Source organism: Elephantulus edwardii, unplaced genomic scaffold (genome assembly GCF_000299155.1).
Source record: "Elephantulus edwardii isolate Elephantulus edwardi_28Jun2011 unplaced genomic scaffold, EleEdw1.0 scaffold00038, whole genome shotgun sequence".
NCBI classification, from domain to species: Eukaryota; Metazoa; Chordata; class Mammalia; order Macroscelidea; family Macroscelididae; genus Elephantulus; species Elephantulus edwardii.
Genome location: NW_006399788.1, coordinates 3,214,165 through 3,220,389, shown reverse-complemented (window position 1 = coordinate 3,220,389; position 6,225 = coordinate 3,214,165). Strand labels below are relative to the sequence as shown.

Below are 6,225 nucleotides of genomic sequence, written 5' to 3'. Positions count from 1 at the left end.
AAAAAAAAAACAACAAACAGAAACTAGAACTGTTTTAAGCTAACAAAAATGCTGGCCACTAGGCAGATAAAAGATGCTACCCCATTACCCAGACAAATAAGGACGGCAGAAGAGTCTATATCATTGAGTCATGGTGCTGGAGAAGAGTACTGAACATACCATAGACTGCCAAGAGAAGAAGCAGGTCTGTCCTGAATAGGGAAAACCAAGTTGCTCATTAGAATTAGGGATTTTGAAACTCTGTCTTACATACTTTGTGCACATTGTCCAGAGGGACTGGTCCTTGGATAAGGACCTCATTTCAAGGGTGAAAGGATAGTGCAAGAGAGGAAGGCTCCGGATGAGACGGACTGACACAGTGACTAAGGTTATGGGAGGCAAGTGTTAAAGGCAGTGAGATTGGCTTGGGATAGGACAGGGGTCCAAGCTAGTGTGCATAGACTTGTGCATTGATTTGCAAGGGACTTGATGACACATAACAAAAACAAATGTTTGTGTGCAATAGAGATAGAAAAATGGAAAGGATTATGATAATCCCAGAATTGGTAGTTGATATAACCTTATCTTTGCTGCAGTGTACCCTTGAAAAGAGACAAGATTTCGTGTTTGGATACCCTAAATTGTTGTTAGGTACAATCAAGGTGACTATGACTCACAGAGAGTCAAAGGACAACAAATCTGAGCCTGCCTGATCCTGCACCATTCTCACAATCTCTGCCATATTCAAGCCTATTGTTGTAGTCACTATGTCAATTCATCCTATTGGGAGTCTTCCTCTTTTTCTACCCTAAAAAATTGATTCAGATTGAGTTGCTTGCTACTACAGTTCATTAACAACCAAATCACACCACTGGCTGCAGATGGAATCAAGGCTGTAAGAGACGTGTAATAGGATCAGAATTGGAAACAGTAAAGGAAGACTTAAGGCTTAATCAGAGTTTGAGGAAATAGAGACAAAGAGGTATAATTTTGAAGAAGAAAATAGGTACCTCAAGTAAGAAGGAGTGCTCAATGATTTAGAAAAAATATCGAAGCCAAAGCACAGTTCTGTGTGTGAGGAAAACCAGGGAAGTCAGAAAAGCAAAACATCTTCGTGTGGAGACAAAATATAGAATAATAGTTAAAGAAAATGTGTTCTGGACCAGATTCCCTGATATGGAATATTATCTGTATATTTAGTAAAATACACAACCATTGAGTCTACTAGAATTTCTAGTAAATCTACAGGAGAGAGAAGAACTGCTCTGCAGAGTATCTAAGATTTTAGCTCTTTACAGAAGCAGACTGCATCATCTTTTCTGTGTATTCAAACCACTGATCTTTTTGTTAACAGCCCAACACTTAATCTGCTGAGTCTTCAGAAGAGTTTGCATACTTAATAAGTGTCTGAATTAAGTGGTTTATACCTCAGTTTTCTTATTTGTAAAATAGAAACAATGAAACATTCTTTTTTAAATTTTATATTGGTTTGCATACAAAATTTGTATACATTGTGCTACATTCATGTAAATTGGTTACACACATTACTTCATTCACATTGTGTTTTATATGATTATTCCCACACACTTTGTTTCATAAAATTAATCACCATTGATTTAAGTCTGCTATCACCCCATCTTTTCAGGTCCCTACTGCATCTATCCTAATTCCTTCACACCCTTCATCCACTCACCGAACTCTGCCGCTCTGTGATATATCCCCTCCTTCTCACTCTCAGAACCCCTGTCCACTCTCCTTCCCCCTTTGGACTTTCAGCCACATCTTTATAGTTATCCTTCTATTTTTGCAATCATGGTAATATACATGATTTGCCCTTATGAGATTGAGTGAGTACACTTAGCCTAATGTTCTCTAGACTCCTGAGTTCTGCACAGTTGCACTCAGTAGAAGAGTACTACACTTGTGTGAATGTATCACAATTTGTAAATCCACTTATTTCTTGATGGACATTTTGGCTGATTCCACATCATTTTCAGTGGAGAAAGACTAAAGACATTCCCTTTCCAAACAGGTACAAGACGGGGATGCCCACTTCCATCATTCCTATCCACTGTTGTATTGGAAGTACTTGCCAACTCAATATGAAAATAGAAAGAAGTAAGAGGCATCCACATCAGTAAAGAGAGGTAAAACTGTAGCTTTATGCAGAAGATACAATGATGTACACAGAAATCCTCAAGGACTCAAAAACAACAACAAAAATCGTATTAGACATATTGTACTGTTGAGTAACCTAATTCATTAAGACCCTATGTACAAAAGCTCTGAACCCTGTTCAATCTAGAGCCAATTTCATTGTCCATTGCACACCTATCCCCATTACCCTAGTCACTGATTCAATACATCTCATCCAAGGTCTTCCACTCTTGTGTTGTCCCTCAACCCTTCCAAGCATGATGTCCTCCAAGCTCTGGTCCCTCCTTGAAACATGCGCAAAGTATGCTGGAGCTAAAATCCTTACCTCCAAGGAGCAGCTGGGTTTCACCCTCCCTAGGAAAAACCTGTTTGTTCTCCTAGCAGTCCATAGTATATTCAATACTCTTCTCCAGCACCATAACTCAAAAGCATCAATTCATATAGCATCCTTAGACTTTGTCCGACTTTCTGATGCATAACAAGTAATTGTGAAGACCATGGACTAGATGAGGGGCACCTTAGTCTTTAGACTGACATCATTACTTTGGAGAGGTCTCTGACAGCAGATTTTTCTAATGCGATTTGTATTTTGATTTCTGGCCACTGGTACCAAGAGTGCTCATTGTGTTAGACCTAATAGACCAATTTAGTAGAGTGGCAGGATATAAGATCAATATACAAAAATTGGTGAGATTCCTCCATGGTAACAAAGAAAACACAGAAAAGGAAACTAAGAAACCATTGTTCTCATTGTTTTTATGTGCCATTGAGCCACCTGCAACTTATAGTGACCCTATGTATACAGCCCTACACCCTGCTCTATTCTGTGCAAACTTCACTGTCTCCAACACAACTACCCTGATTACCCCATCACTGAACCAATCCACCTCATAGAGAGTCTTTCTCTCCTTCACTGTCCCTCCGCCCTCCCAAGCATGACGTCCATCTCTAAGGACTGGTGCCTCCTTGCAACATGTCTAAAGTATATCAAACAAAGCCTCAGAATCCTTGCCTCCAAGGAGCAGCCTGGTTAAACCTCTGGAATGAACCTATTCATTTTCTTAGCAGTCCATGGTATATTCAATACTCTTCTCCAACACCACAGCTTAAAAAGTATCAATTCTTGTTCTATCATCCCTAGTCATTATACAGTTCTCTGATGCATAGTAAGTGATTGCAAAGACCATGGCCTGTATCAGGTATACCTTAGTCTCCATAGTGACACATTTGCTCTTCAGTATTTTGGAAAGGTCCCTAACAGATGACTTTACCATTGCAATACATCTTTTAATTTCCTGGCTGCTGGTGACAAGAGTGTTGACTGTGGAGCCAAGCAAACTAAAGCTATAAACAATCTCAGTATCTTCACCATCCATAATGATGTGGCCAATTGGTCAATGGTGAGAATTTTTGTCTTGATATTGAGCCTCAATCCATATTGAAGGCTGCAGTCCTTGACCTTCTGCAGCAAGTGCTTCAGGTTTTCCTCAGTTTCAGCAAGCAGGATTGTGCCATCTGCATAACACAGATTGTTGATGAATCTTCCACCAATCATGATGCCACATGTCTCCTCATACCGCCCAGCCTCCCAGATAATCTGTTCTGCATAAAGATTGAAAAGGTTTGGAGAAAGGACACATCCCTGGTGTACACCCTTTCCAATTCTGAACCATGCAGTGTTTCCTTGCTCTGTTCTGATGACTGCCTCTTGGTCCAAGTATAGGTTTTGCATTAGCATGATCAAGTGTTCTGGGATTCCCATTCTTCTCAGAGTCAGCCACAATTTGCTGTGATACACACAGTCAAACACCTTTGCATAATCAATGAAACACAGGTAGACATTCCTCTGGCATTCCCTGCTTTCAGTGAAGATCCACCTAACATTAACTACAATATCCCTAGTACCACAACCCCTTCTAAACCCAACCTGCACTCTGGCAGTTTTCTGTTGATGTACTGTTCCAATGATTTTTGGATAATCTTCAGCAGAATCTTGTTTGCATATGATATCAGTGATACTGTTCTATAATTTCCACGCTCTGTTATATCTCCTTTCTTTGGGATGGGAACAAATATAGATCTCTTTCAGTCAGTTGGCCAATAGCCAATGAGGCATTCATCACCAACAAAAAGAACCTTAACTGCCAGGAGGAAGAAGACTAGATGAACAAGCTCAAGGGCCAGAAGACCATGTCTTCAAGGGGAACCACTGGATGACCTGCTGCCCCTACAAAATACGCTGGGGCTCATGAAGAATGTTCTGGTTGAACAGGAGGACTTGTTCACTAGTAAGAAGAAGAAGAAGTTGCCTGGAGAGCTGAAGCCTGTGCAGACCATTCAGTTCAAGATGGGACGATATGTGCCACAGAGCTTCTGCAACAAGGCCAGCTACCATGGTGACTCCATGGAGATCAATGACAGAGTTGACCACAACACCACAATCTCTGTCACTAACCTAGTGAAGGACACATGGGAGACTGACTTGCAGAAACTCTTATAACCCTTTGGCTCTATCTTCCACACCTACCTGGTGAAGAGCAATACCATCAGACAGTTCAAGGGCTTTGCCTTCATCAGTTTCCACCACCCTGAGGTTACTACCATTGTCATTGCTGGAGTGTCTCATTCTGCTAAGACCACTTCATGCTCAAGGTTGAGGGGGCCAAGCCACCAACCAACTAAACCAGTCGCCAGTATGGCTGCAGCACAAGCCCTGGCCCCAGGACTCAGTGACAGCAGGTAGTTTCCAAGAGCAGGAATCCAAGGATAATCAAAAGGCTTAGATCACAAAATAAATAAATTAAATAATTTAGCCAATCACAAAATGAGATACTTGGGAATAAACCTAACTTCTTACTGTTATTATATGCTGTCAAATTGCTTGCGACCCATAGTGACCCTATGGACAAGAGCCCTAAACTCTGCTCTATCCTGTGCCAGCCTCGCCACCACACTCATTCCCACCACTCCAATCTCAGAATTGGTCCAGCTCATCAAGGGTCTTCCTCTCCTGGGCCTCCCCTCCACTCTCCCAAACATGATGTCCCTCTCCAAGGACCAGTCCCACCTTGCAACATGCCCAAAATATGTCAGACGATGCTTCAGAATCCTTGACTCCAAGGAACATTCTGGCTTCACCCTTTCCAGGATAAATCTGTTTGGTCTCCTAGCAGTCTATGATATATTCAATACTCTTCTTCAGCACTATAGCTCAAAGGCATCAGTTCTTTCTATCATCCCTAGACACTGTCCAACTCTCCAAAGCATAGCACATAATTGCAAATACTATAGCCCAGATCAGTCACACCTTAGTTTCCAGCCTGACATCGTTGTTCTTCAGTACTCTTAAGAGCTGACTTTCCCAGTGCAATTTGTCTCTTGATTTCCTGGCTGCTGATACCAAGACTGTTGACTGTGGAGCCAAGTAAACGAAAACTGTTAACTATCTCAATCCCTTCACCATCTGTACTGATGCTACCAATTGGCACAGTAGTGAGAATCTTTGCTTTCTTGATGCTGACCTTCAATCCATATTGAAGGCTGCAGTGCTTGACCTTCTGTAGCAAGCACTCAGGTCCTCCTCAGTTTCAGCAAACAGGGTTGTGTCATTTGCATAACACATGTTGTTGATGACTGTTTCACCAATCCTGATGCCACATTCCTTCTCATGCAGCCCAGCATCTCAGATTATCTGTTTTGCAAACAGACTGAAAAGGTATGGAGACAAAATACATCCCTGATGGTGCTGATTGTGGGACACACCAACAACTACTCACATGCAAGTTCAAGCTGAAGTTGAGGAAAATTAGATCAAATCCACGGGAACCAAAATTTGACCTTAAGTCTGTCCCACTTGAATTTCAAAACCATCTCAGGAACAGGTTTGAGGCCTTGAGCAGCAATGAGTGTAGAAGAAATGAGCTCTGGGAGGATATCAAGAAAATCGCCCATGAAGAATTCAAAAGATCATTACAAAGGCCAAAGAAGAAGAAAAGACCAAGAAGGATGTCAGATGAGACTCTGAATATTTCATTACAGCACCAAGAAGCCAAAGCTAAAGGAAGAAACCAAGAAATAAAAAGCTGAACA

The 6,225-nt window shown here is 41.5% G+C and overlaps 1 pseudogene; it reads left to right on the top strand.

Annotated features, from left to right (window-relative positions):
* The first annotated feature begins 2,024 nt into the window (after positions 1-2,024).
* LOC102870096 lies at positions 2,025-4,879 on the top strand (annotated as a pseudogene).
* The last annotated feature ends 1,346 nt before the right edge of the window (positions 4,880-6,225 follow it).